The sequence below is a fragment of the Branchiostoma belcheri genome, unplaced genomic scaffold (assembly GCF_001625305.1).
Source record: "Branchiostoma belcheri isolate BF01 breed outbred unplaced genomic scaffold, Haploidv18h27 scaffold104, whole genome shotgun sequence".
Classification (NCBI taxonomy): domain Eukaryota; kingdom Metazoa; phylum Chordata; class Leptocardii; order Amphioxiformes; family Branchiostomatidae; genus Branchiostoma; species Branchiostoma belcheri.
This window is the reverse complement of record NW_017802425.1, coordinates 596977-609656: the sequence shown is the minus strand read 5'-3', so window position 1 is coordinate 609656 and position 12680 is coordinate 596977. Positions and strand designations below refer to the sequence as shown.

The 12680-nt window shown below is 43.7% G+C and overlaps 1 protein-coding gene across 15 annotated transcripts in view; it reads left to right on the top strand.

Annotated features, from left to right (window-relative positions):
- LOC109476014 (semaphorin-1A-like) overlaps window positions 1-12680 on the top strand; it is a 101917-nt gene that overhangs the window by 55218 nt on the left and 34019 nt on the right. Inside the window, exon 1 of one of the 15 annotated variants that reach the window (XM_019776927.1) lies at window positions 755-872. The exons of 12 other annotated variants lie outside the window; for them this stretch is intronic. The gene's annotated coding sequence lies outside the window, so the exon portion shown is untranslated. Of the gene's footprint in view, window positions 1-754; window positions 873-6503; window positions 6685-7230; window positions 7328-12680 lie in introns of those variants that run through there. 2 more of the 15 variants (XM_019776909.1, XM_019776936.1) reach the window with 2 other exon arrangements.

Below are 12680 nucleotides of genomic sequence, written 5' to 3'. Positions count from 1 at the left end.
GGACTCCAACATATTCTAGATCAGGGGAGAAGACATCATGTAAGTTGTTATTGTTACGTCTGTCACGCTGAGAGTTGCAAGGAGTGTTGCAAAACTGTACCAGTCCTGATAAACTCTGTCTAACTGATAAATTGTTCCCCCCTGTAATATTATTGGAGACACTATGGTAAAAAGTTTGGTAAAAAACAATCCAGTTCTGTGGTTGTGTTTAACATGTATACACTTTGTCGGGCCTTAAATTCTGGAAGTGAACAGTGGGTGATGTGAACCAGGTGATGGACTTGGTATTGCCAGAGGACCTGTTGCTGGTTCAGTGATGGGTTATAATTGTAATAGAGTCGTCAGTGGTGAGTGGTGGGGGGGAATAACGACACTGAACACTGAGTGATGATGGTGGGAGGTTTATAAAACAAGTGAATCACAGCAAAATGTCAGATGGTACTGCCAAAGGGAAATCTCATACTAGGCATAAAACCTTAACTCATATTACACAATTTGGTTGGATAAAAATTTTGCCAGAAGACAGAAAGTTGGAGAATTTTATAATTAATTTAAAGACACATTTAGAATTCCTGTATGAACTGGTTTAGGGAAAGTGTGGGTTTTGTTTCACTTATTATATTATTTTTGTGAATCATAAATCTAAACACAAAAATGCCACCCCCTCTGGAAAGCATGGTTTGGTCCTAAATCCTGCTCTTCCAGTTGGTTGGTTGTCCCAACCCTGAACTCCAGGTGACTACAAATACAAAAGGCCTGGTCCATACATGTTATATGTATGCTGTGTGCTGATGTGCTGAGTGAAAACTTGTCCTGCTGTCTGGATCCTGACATGAACAGGAACTCTGCCCTGACTGGACCCAGACATGCAGGTAAGTTGATAGCAGCTGTTTAGGGTGAAAACCTGGGAAATGAATGGTTTGTGACTTGATCACTCAGGGCCTTTTACATTGTCATTCATATTTGGTACTTTAGGCAGTGCACGTATATGTACAGTGCACAGATCTCATGCCACAACTAATCAGAAAGGAAGACCTAAGCCCCAGGGGCTGTTTTGATGTTGTCTGGGTCCGAAGAAGGTCTGGGGCTGAAGGCTATGTTGTTTTGTCGAAGGTGGACAGTGTATGTTTTGTGCGGCCTATGTTAGTGTATGTGCCTACATGGGTGATGATGTATGTGTGGAGACATTGAATGTATGTTAGAGTGTTGCCTCGATGTGTATATGTAATGAGCTGGGGCTGATGGCTATGGTTGTTTAGCTCAGGATGGACCTTGTGTACAAGGACATGTCAGGAGGTACTTCAGTCAGAGCCAGACTGGAATGGTTTTGGGCGTTGGTGCCTCTTCAAACCCAGGAGCTCGGGAAAGAGCGGCATTTAGAGTTTGCCTGTAACATGTTATGGCCTTTTTTTTTAAACTTTGCTGCAGCTTGTCCTCTGGTGGCTGCTAGGTTATTATGGTTGCTGTTGGTGTATGTTTATTTGACATCACATACATGTATGAGGTTGCCTATATTTTCCATCTGAAGACCAAACACAGATTGTGCCTGTAATAATATCATTCTTACTAGGGCCAGACAAAATATTGTAGGGTGTCAGTCTATAGAATTTTTGTTTGGAATTATAGAATGGAGGAAAGAAAAGAGATGAGTGGACTTCTTGCTGCCACCCAATATTTGCTACTATTGCCACTACATGTAGTTTCTGAAAAAAACAGGGAACAGACTTGCTTGTGCCTGTCTTGTCAGGTTGTAGAATGATCTCAGCCTTCCTAAATTTACTCACATCCCCCTGTTTACTTTGACTCGGGCCTTTTCATCACTCACTGTCCCTTTAAATCCAACCCACCAATCACCTGGGAGCATCAGCTGACCAATCAGCTGCCAGGTTTTGTTTTGTCAGGTAGACTTGACCCCTGACCCTGCCAGAGGCTGGTGGAAGAATGCCCTGTCAGCTATTCATCTATAGATGACAATTATGACTAGCACTGGAATGACTCTCACTAACATTTCCCTCACACTGATGACATCACTGTTACATAGATAACATATTGTATTTGTAAACAAGGCAATCAGATCTAGAGATACCAGACTTTAACCCCTCTGGCAGAATAGATAGAAACTGCATCTCTCTGCTTCATAAAAACATGGTAGTGATTGATAACATCTTACCTCAGAAGCCAGTTTTCTTTTACAATTTGTGTTTTATCTTGTGCATCTTTCCACAACATAAGGGAGGGAGAGGGCTGTAAGATTTCCTGACTTTCCAGTCTCTGCACACGCAAGTAGCCACGGGGCACTTGTCTTTGTCTGGAGAGGGCTTGGAGGAGTTCAATGGGAACTCCTTAGGTCTGGTTTCCTGTGCTAGAGGGGGTCTGTGTTGGAGGGGGGTGTCCGGTGTTGAAGGGGGTTTTGCTTGGAAAAACATTTAAAAAAAGCCTCATCTGTCTGAAGTACTGAGATCCTTTTTTTTGGTTTGGGTTTAGCTTCCTGTGTTTCAGGGGGAAACTGAATCATAGTCTGGGTCTGCACAATATAGAATGATGAGGTAATGAAAAAACCAAGATTGTTAATAAAACCACAGAATTAATTTGGTTTGGCCTGCAGGAAAGTTGTCTGATGTCAGGAGAATGTGCAGGGGTCAGGTCAGGTGAAAGTCATTGCCACTCATTCTACCACAGGTGAACTCATTTTCCACCACTTTTTCACTTGTTAAATATACCATAAATTCAGATTAGTTCATATCATCTTTATTATTTTCCATTTTGTCTTGTTTCTGTCTGGACAGAGTCCCTCCCAGCCCACCCTGGAAAATGATATTATTTATTTAATTGCTGACATTTTGACCCTGAACTCTAAAATATCATATTTTCCACCTCGGTGCTGATGAGCAGTAGGTTTTATTTTGGGGGACCCGTGGGAAAGTAGGACTTGATGTTGGATAACAGCTGCAGCCTGTGGTCATGTGATCACGCTGTGAGTCATGTGACCAGGGAGCCGCCCTCTTAATGGTCCACCTGTTGTCCGTTGCCATGGTAACAAGAATCTGAGGTTGTCAGCTTGCATGTGCAGGAGAGGCCTGCCATGAGGGCTGATGGGACATAGTTTCATCAAAGCATCCCTTGTCTTCCTCTCTGCTCAGGGAATTCTTCTGACTTCTCTGGTTTCTCTGAGGTTGGGAAATATGAAATTTGGTAAGGAGACCTGAAAAACAAGCCCTGTATAGGATGCACACATGATACAGTCATGTGTAATTATAGCTGGCAGGCTCAAACTTGTTGGGATGTACACATGATACAAGTGTGTCTAACTTTAGCTGACAGGCTCAAACTCAATTGGTTTCCTATTTCTCCAAGAATAATAGAATCATTATTCTTATTCGTCTTACATGTACTTTCTTTCTATGTGAAAAGTCATTACATTGTTCATAAAATCCCCTATATAGTAATTAAAGCTCATACTTTTACGGACTACCTCTGACATTCTAACAAGGACCACCATGCTATATATTGAGTACAGGCTGAGGGTATATTTCCACTTATTAAACTATTCCTAGTTCCAACCTACGGTAGATTGATTAAAATCCTTGTCATTGTAGAACTGCTGTTAACTTGCCTAAACAAATGTATTATTAGTTGGAAGATGAAAGTTCTGCAGCAGGGAACTCTAGGTTCTGCTGATGGAAATGTCCTTGAATTTTGTTCTTGACCTTGAAGGAAGGTATATAAGGAGTTGTCAGTCATCTGTTATCATCTCAGATCTGGCAGGAATGTCCTTATTGTTCTTGACCTTGAAGAAGGGTGTGTAAGGAGGTGTTGTCAGTCCTGAAGTGTCTGCAGAGGAAACCTTTCAGCCTGTCATGTTTGCCCCCTGATGAGCTCCTTCCATGTTTGAAACGTGACCGGCTGTTTGGACAGGGCAGACGCCGTCCACTCCTCAAGTCTGCGTTGTTCTTGCACTTGTTGTTTTTTGCCTCATGATTATGGCATTAACATTCCTGAACTCTCTCTAACACAAACATGGTTTGCTCCTGGCTTGCCAACAACACACTGGGTAAGGAACAAGATTAGACAAACAGTTGTGATAACTTGTCTTGCATGTTTCTCTCCCAGCCCAGGGCCAGAGCTACTAGTACTAATCCTTCCCCACTTAAACCATCATGCCCAGTTTGTAATGATGTGTACAACACTTAATCCCATACCCATGGGATCTGATGATATCTCTGACTCCCCTCCCTCCCCATCCAGCTGAAACCCAACACTGATGGATGGACATATTAGGCCACACCAAATTAGTTTGTTGGTTTAGAAAATAACCTACTGAACTGGAAAATCAACATGAAAACAGTCAGGGGAAAGTACCTTGGCACGCAAAGTTGCAGGGAGTGAATATACATGTACAGTAATCAGATTCAAGTTTTCCCCCGAGCCCTCAGTTCTTTAATCCGCTTCCTAAGCTTACCGTAAAGAATGTCTGACAACTGAAGAAAGAAATTTTTGATGCATTACTCTGTTGGTGTAAGGCGTCCCACGGTTGACCACAGCAAAGATCTCATTTAATATTATAATGACCTACTTGAATATTGTAATGAACCAAATGCAGTCTTGAAGCTTGTACATATGCAACAGTTTGAGTGATAACCCACTGCCTCTGCCCCGCCTGCCGTTTTGCATTTGATTTGCGCGCTAATTCCATCCTGTGGAGTTAATTGGTACCCCTCTCTTTTGTTTTCAATTGGCTGATCAAGAGCAGAACGGATGTCAGGCTTGCATAAATACTAGTAACACAGACAAAACAACTGTAAGCAATGATCAACAAGTTCTATTTGAAGCTCTTGCTGTAAGTTACAACACATTTATTCTGATCTGAATCTGGCCCCCAAACAACCTGAAGATATATGTAAGTTACCTCCAGCATGACCTACAAAGGGCCCCTTTAGGAAGGGCCACGAATATTAGAACCCATAAAAAAATGGGGATAACTGACAAGGAGAATGGGCCACAGTGATTTCCTGTAACACTAACAGATAAACATGGCCTCCCGAGCTCCCCCAGACATCATGATGGTAATATAACCTCCTTGGTTAAGAGTCAGGAGCATGGTCGGCTACAGTGTTCGGCTGTGCCAGTTTAGTATCTAAAACATTAGGGTGTGGACAGTACGTTATTAGAAATTGTTTGGAACATCTTGGAAAAGGTTTAATTGCCCCAACTATTTTCGGTAAAGCTAATCTCTGCAAATTCACCCAGTATTGACCCGTTCAGACTATATGCCAGACAGTTCCCAGCCTCAATACACATGCTAGGCCCTGTTATTAGACTCGGTTAGACAAAGGAGATATGATATACCAAGAGACCATGGAGTTTGGCTAGACCAAGGAGGTTATATTTAACCTCCTTGGTTAGACCCTGTGAAAAAACTTTCGGAAGGGAAATGCTGTCCCCTGGATTGAGAAGGTAGCCTACATAGCAGCCCTGGTAACAGTCTGGCACCCAGGCTATGAGCCGTATAAACCTTTCATTCAATAGTTGTCAATTTGTTACTGTCTGTAAAACATTTTCTTTCAAGACTTATATTGAAAAAAAAAGAAAGCTGGGCCGAGCTGTAGTGAACAATTACTGCGCATAACAAAAGACAGCCAACCTTTTGTCTTGTGGCAAGGGCAAATTACAGATAATTACGTCTCATAGAGGTGCCAAATACACGACTAATTGGCCCACCGACGTGATTGACAGCTAGAATTTGCTAAGAAGGCAAAGATTCATAATCTTAACTTTGAAGCGTTTTGAGGAACTATAGCCATGCCCAGGGAATGTCAGATTCCAAGTAGAATGATTGGTAATGTCCTGAACTACCCAAACCTGTTTAGATCCTTTTGCTTATCATGAACTGTCTTTTGATATAGGGCAAGGAAGTTAGGGTTACCCTAAAATTATGGCATTGAAATGGACAAAAACATATTTCATAAAAAACAGGAATAATATTTCAAATATATCAAAACAGTTTCTAAATGGTGACAGATGTAAGAATGTACCCTCCAAAAAGCATCTGTCTATGACGTTGGCTATAGTTCCTCGATTTACGTTTTCTGTTTAAGAATTATGCATCATATCAGACATAGAAATATGCAAATATAAGAAATATAACAACATGAAAGTAATATTTCAACACTCAACAAGTTGTATTTTGCCTTTCCCCCAAGTTTGAACCATTTCTGACCACCTACGGCTGAGTTATGGCATTTTTCCGAAAGGACCTGAAAAATCAGTAAATTGGCACCGTGGGACGCCTTACACCAACTGAGTATCTCCATTTTGACATATCTTAGCCTGAGTTCAGGTCCAAAGCCTCCTGGTTCTGGTTCTGTTTACAGTAGCAGATTGAGGTATGCTGGAGTTGTGTTTGTGAGTTGTGTTTGGTGTGTTGTCAGATAGCAGCAGCTGGCCAGCGGCACACTTGCTCCCTCCGATATCACTTTTCCTGGCAGCCTGCCCGCCAGCTCAGTTTCAACTGCAGTTTGCGCATCAGGCATTTTCTACTCTCGGAGAGACCAGCTTTCTGTGGAGGAGCATCTTTTCCACCAGGGGAAAGTCTCACCTGTGTGTAGGCAGCAGTGAAGTGTGCACATTTTGATGGACATCCTGCAGAGGGAATATAGAACAGTTTGTGAGGCGTGGACATATCAGGTATTCCTCTCACTCCCTTATGCTTGCTGTTGTCTATCAAAGCAGCCAATGCTAGCAGGGTTTTTTTCTCTTACTCTCACCCTGTTAGAAACAGCTATCAAGCGCTGTCTCACCAGACTGCACCATAGCCATCCCTGTTGTGTCCCTCCCTTCTCCCCTTTACAAGCGATTGCTGCGTCCACATCTGCGGTGTTATGACGGTTTGGACAGGCCCGGGACATGTTTGAGCTTCCTGTGAGCTGTTGTTGCAGCAAAGCTTGCCTGTTGGCTCCCTCCCATCTGCTGCACAGGTTCTCCACACTCCTGAGCTCACAGCCTGGTTTTACTGTAGGGTTTTCCCTTCAACACTGTTTGACATTAATCACAACAAAGGAGGCCTAGAGACGTCACAGTCTCACTTGACTGACTGAATGAGTCTGCATTCTGGCCTTGTTCTCTACACTGTTTTGAAGTATACAGTTCTTGGTACACAGCCCAGCTTTGCTGTCGCATAGGGTCTACCTTGCACATTACATCAGGATCTTCTGACAACACAGGAGGCATAGGGAAGCTGCCTATATACTACATGACTGCATGGATTTGAGGTCCTGTCATCTTTTTGGAGTTACCCTTTGGAGAAGTCATCAGGTTGCCAGGGTTAAAGGTAAGGACCTATAGGTCAGTGTTGGGTCACAGAATAAAGCGCCTTTCGATCTAAACAGTTTGGGACTTCCCCCCTCCCCAATTATTAATGTCCAAAACATGCACAAGTTGTATATGGTGTGAGTGGGTCTGGTCAGCTGGGTTTTTGTTGCTTGCACATGGGGTAACCTGGGTAACCTGGGTGAGTTGTTGCTAGTACGTGGGGTTACCCGGGTGAGTTGACCGGTTATACGTACTGCAGCTATAATCAGCCAGGCAGCTTTTGGCAAAGTTGTAGCCAGAATTTGGTGACCCTGTGAGGGACATGTCTATAAATAAAGCAGCTAGGGTGGGACCTCAGTGTAAAATACTTCTTTTTAGAGTGTAGGCGAGGCTGCATGAGTGACTTGTGATGTGGGAAACTGGTTATATCATGTCTTGCCCTCCTCATGATGTGAGTTCCGTGGTGAAGTTTGGCACAGGATTTCCTCGTGCTCTCTCTTTGGAAAACACGGCAAGCGTAGGAAATAACAACACTGTGCATCCTGCTGATAGGAAGGTATGTGCGTGACTGTTCAGATGTGTATGGTTGGACCTGTTGGCACGAGTACATGTATTCTCACATTCAGCTCCAAACAGACAGGTATGTCACACCAATAACAGCGCTGTATAGACATGAAGACGACCGTGATCGTTTCGCAGGCTTGTCGCCGGTCGTTGTTTTGCTCCATGGTGAGTGTAAACACGGTCAGCGGCACGTGGCGTGTGCTCCGCCCGGCTGCCAGCACCCCTCCCCACGCTCCACCGAGTCTGCAGCATGCAGACTATGCACCAAATGGCCTTCCTGGGACGCCATGTCGGCTGTCCACTTCTCAGAAGCGGAAGACGAATCATGAAAGAACCACGCGAACATCGTTGCAGATGTGTTATTGTCACGCCCTTTCGTCCTTGCATCTGATTGGTCGAAAATGTCGGCCGTTGGCCGCTGGAGTGAATGGACGGTTGAAAATAGCACGGCGTGGCGTAGTTTCTTAGTCAGAACTGGTTCTAGTGGAAGTTCTAATCTGACTGTAAGAATTATCAGAAATCCATGGCATGAAGAACACATGAAGAATGTACAGGGAGCTGTTAGGGGATAACTGCTGTTGTCTCTCAGAGTCAGCCTGCACGTGTGGCAGAAGTGCTGGAAGTGTTCAGCACCCCAAACATGCCACGTGCGCAGTGCCCATACACGATAGAACGTATCACAGATACACATGTAGTTGTAGATTTGTTCGGTGTATCAATCATCTTTTTGGAGAATGCTAGATATATATTATTGGATTGCCTTGCATGCTTTGGATCCAATACAATCATGTGGTACATGTTGTATATTCCCACCGATGTTGTAGTGTTGTTCCCAAAACAAGTTAGCTCCAAAGCCTAGACCTCCTGGACTTCATTACTGCCGCTTTTCATTCAGAAAATTAGCTGGCAGCCATTGCTGTGTTGCCATGGAAACAGCTCAGGTGTGGTCTGTTTCTGGTCTAAAGGAGACAGTGTCATTTTAGTCGGAGGAAAGGAAAAACCAGCAAGTGTTGGTGGCTAGGAAGTGTGTGTGTGTCAATGTGTGTGTGTGACAGGGGGGGGGGTCCAGCTTGCGTGTGGATGACACTTGAAGTTGAACTCTTGGAAAACACAGAAGTGGAGTTAAAGAGCAGCTTCTGTGTCTGGATGAGACTCTGGAGTGTGTTTTGAGGGTCACTCCAGCCAGGGTGTGTGCTGCCTATTTCTGGAGCTGGTGCCACTTCTTAACATAACTGTGTGGGGAAAATACTCTGGTCGAGTTTCACTGACTGCTATGACAGGCACGGCATTGGGAGGGGGGCATTCTGGGTCAAGTGACGGGCTGGGACAGGGTCTGTTACCACGGTGATGGGTGGGGCAAGTCACCATGGTGATGGTCCAAACGGAACAGGGCAAGAAGGATGGATTGTTTATCAACCTGAAAAGCGAAACTGTTGACAATGTCATTTGTAATTAATGTACAAAATTTGATCAGTTCAGGATGAACTTCGTTCTTTTCCCACATTTGAAATGTCCTTGTGGAAGGGAATTGATGTGAACTGTGTCGTGACTTGTTCGTGCCCAGAGCTGCTAGAAACCTGAGAAGTTAAAGAGGCTGCCCAAGGTCACTTAAAGAGATAAGAAACAGATGGGACAGGTCTCTGGTTCTCCTTAGCTGACACCTTAAGGTCCTCTCACCAGGTGTGTAGTATTCCAGGTGAGACAGTGTCAGGATTCCTGATCTTATTTTTCAGACATGTTCAAGGTTTGTCCCCAGGGAAATTCCAATGGCTGATTGTAGTGTTTGCTATCTTGTTTACATTGTTGACAAACAAAGTTCCTGTTGTTTGGACCAGACGATGTAAACAAAGCCAGCTGACTGGCACCAGGAGTACATTATACAGGCAGACAGGTCTGAGCTGTCTCCTCTTAGGTCACACCAACAGCATTGGTTGGTTATCAGATTTTCAGTAATGCTAAACTGGAATGTTAGAAAGAGTATTTCACAAGACTGATCCATTATTTCCTCCCAACCCTCTGTTTTTTTGTTACCTTTGTGGCTTCGAATGGCCAAAGGTTTGATTCCTTGCATCATTCTAGCTAGACGTTGTGTCATTGGAAAGGCACTTTATAATAATTTAAAAACTTTATAAACTTCATTGTCAATAATAATAATGATATATTATGACTTTCCTCACTCTACCCAGGTGCAAAATTGGGTACCTGACTATGGCTGGGGAGGTAAAAGGTGCCTAGTCTCAGTGTCTCAACAACCCCTGCCTCAAAAGGCTATGGGACCTTTACCTCACTGTAGCCCTGGCCCTGGCCCTGGGGGATCACATATAACTTCTTCAACTGGACAGGCAGTGTCAGAGAATTTCCTGTTCTAGTGCTGTATCATCTCCAAAGCCACCACTTCCCTTTTCCATGGCTCCACTGCACCTAAATATGTCAGACTTTTAATCCCAGGGTCCATGGTTTATCAAAGGCTGGCTCTACAGACATCCTCCCAAACATGATCTGAAACAAGTCTCAGAAGCTGTTACTTCCTCCAGTTTTCCTCCCTACTGTCTTAAGTCTGTCTTCAGCAGAGGGAAGTCAGAAGATTAACAAGTCTGCTGCTCTCCTGGCTGCTGCCCTTCCTGCAGACCCCCTCCCCCCTCACCTAGAAGGTCGTGGTAAGGGCAAAACTTCAAGGCTTCTGGAAAGACACTGACTTCATAGAACTGTAACGTTTTCGGATAAATGTGCCCATTTCTCACAAGTCCTCCCACTTTGGCATTGAGTTATCTGACAGTGTAATTGATGTGTATGACGTGGATATTACAGTTACGTTCTGTTCTATATGTATATGTGTGGTGCCAAACAGACTGGAGGTTTCCCAATAGGATCTGATATGGAGGAATTGCTTTCTGACCTGGTTTGGGTTAAAGGATTTCCTAGGCATGGAGCCAAGGAACTTTACAACATGATGATATTACCCTCTGGTTAAAGTAGTGCAGAATGGTACAGGATGTGTCCCTGGCAGTTAGTCAGTGTGACGCACTAAAGGTGAGAGGTAGTGCCTATTCCCAGAAACCTGTGCCTTGGCTATGTGTCATCCTTGTAATTTAGGAGAAACCCTTGACTTTACTATTCTTATGTTGGGTGCCACCCTTCCTCTGGCTTCCGCAACTACAGTGACATCACAGGAGGTTACCTGCAGTACTGCTTGTGGGAGGTAGAGGTCCAATGCATGTCCTCGGCTGGGCTGTTGGGATGGGAAGAATTTTAGCCATTGTATGATTTAACTTGGTTCTGACTAATAGTCAATAATCTATGTGTTTATGTGTGTGTATGTGCTCACATACATGTACATTCACATGTCAAGTGTCTATCCTTAGACTAGAGTTAGAGAAGACAAAGTCCTTTTCATAAAGTCACCAGAAAGTTCAGAAAACTGATATAAACTGGTATGGAAAGGTAGATGTACTTCTATATTCTCAGCTCAGAAAGCTGCCTGCGTTTCCCCTCTGGCACGTTTATTATAATGCAAGAGCCATCGTTTTTCTAGGTCCCCTACTGTCTATTTCCTCAGGCACCTACCAATGTCCTGTACCAGACGGCACAGCAGAGTTAATAAAGCCTATTTTGTAACCATTTGTCTCTCAGCTGCTTCGTTTCACTTCCACAATAGCACTGTTTTCTCACACAGGATTACAGGATTTGTGTCCCCATGGCAACTGTCTCAGCGCTAATAGCAGAATAAGTTCTACCCAGTGTTGTGTTACACATTGTGCAGAACTTTATCAAAGCAGTTGGGCAAAATGCTAGGGGAGCTGTGACAAAAGAAACATCATCTCTATTGCTAGTCATGGTATTACCATTTCCCTTGTCTGTTGTTTGCTAGTGTTATTACTGTCTCAATCCCAGGCAACCTAGAGTAAGTCTTTCCTCTCGCATGTTAATCATGTTACAGTCTGAACTGTTAAAGCTGTACTCCTTGATTGGAAAGGCTGAGGCTCTAGCAACTTGATCTGACTATTTCTCTTGCCTGATGGCTGTATTACAGTTTTGAGCTGTCCCAACTGCCCAGTCCTTGATATGAAGCGCTGAGATTTAGGAGTGGTAGTGGAGTCCCACTCAATTATCGGCTGGCCTGTTGATGGCCTAGGGTGCAAAACTTTGCTATTGCTTAGTCTCTTCTAGTCTATACCAGTGGGTCGCAAAGCGTACTAGGTAAATTTTTATTTACCAACCCATTGGAGTCTGGTAGAGAATACCAACAGAACTGCTGCTCATGGTTTGAACATGATAATAAACCAGGAACACGAATCTCATGCAACCAAATCATGTTATTAGACCAGGCAACCAACACCTGCATAATACATATGTAGCATGAGTTTGGTAGGAGCAAGAAGGTTAAATACAATTTAACACTGGTCGCATCAATTTTGGAAAGTCACAAGGCATTTGGAAACTCAAGTAAAAATTGATTTTCAACATTCAAGTTTCACATCAGTGTGTAGCTCTTGGTGTAATGAGCACAGTGATATGAAAATTATTGTTCTGCAGTGTTCATAACTTAAGATATCATTAATAATAAATACAAGCAGACCAGTGGTCTTTTCTAACAGCCCGTCAGGCCTAACAACTAGCCCGCAAGTTTTAATTACAGGACCTTCGGTCTAAAGGCACTTAGACTACAGGTCTAGATCCCCAGACCGCGGCCTGATTTACTCAAAAACCATTCAGACCGTCAGGCTAACTTCAGCCCGCGGTCTGAAAATTCTGGTCAAAGAGGTGCAAAAATCCCAAAACAATGGCATGGAAGGTGTGAATTGATTGAT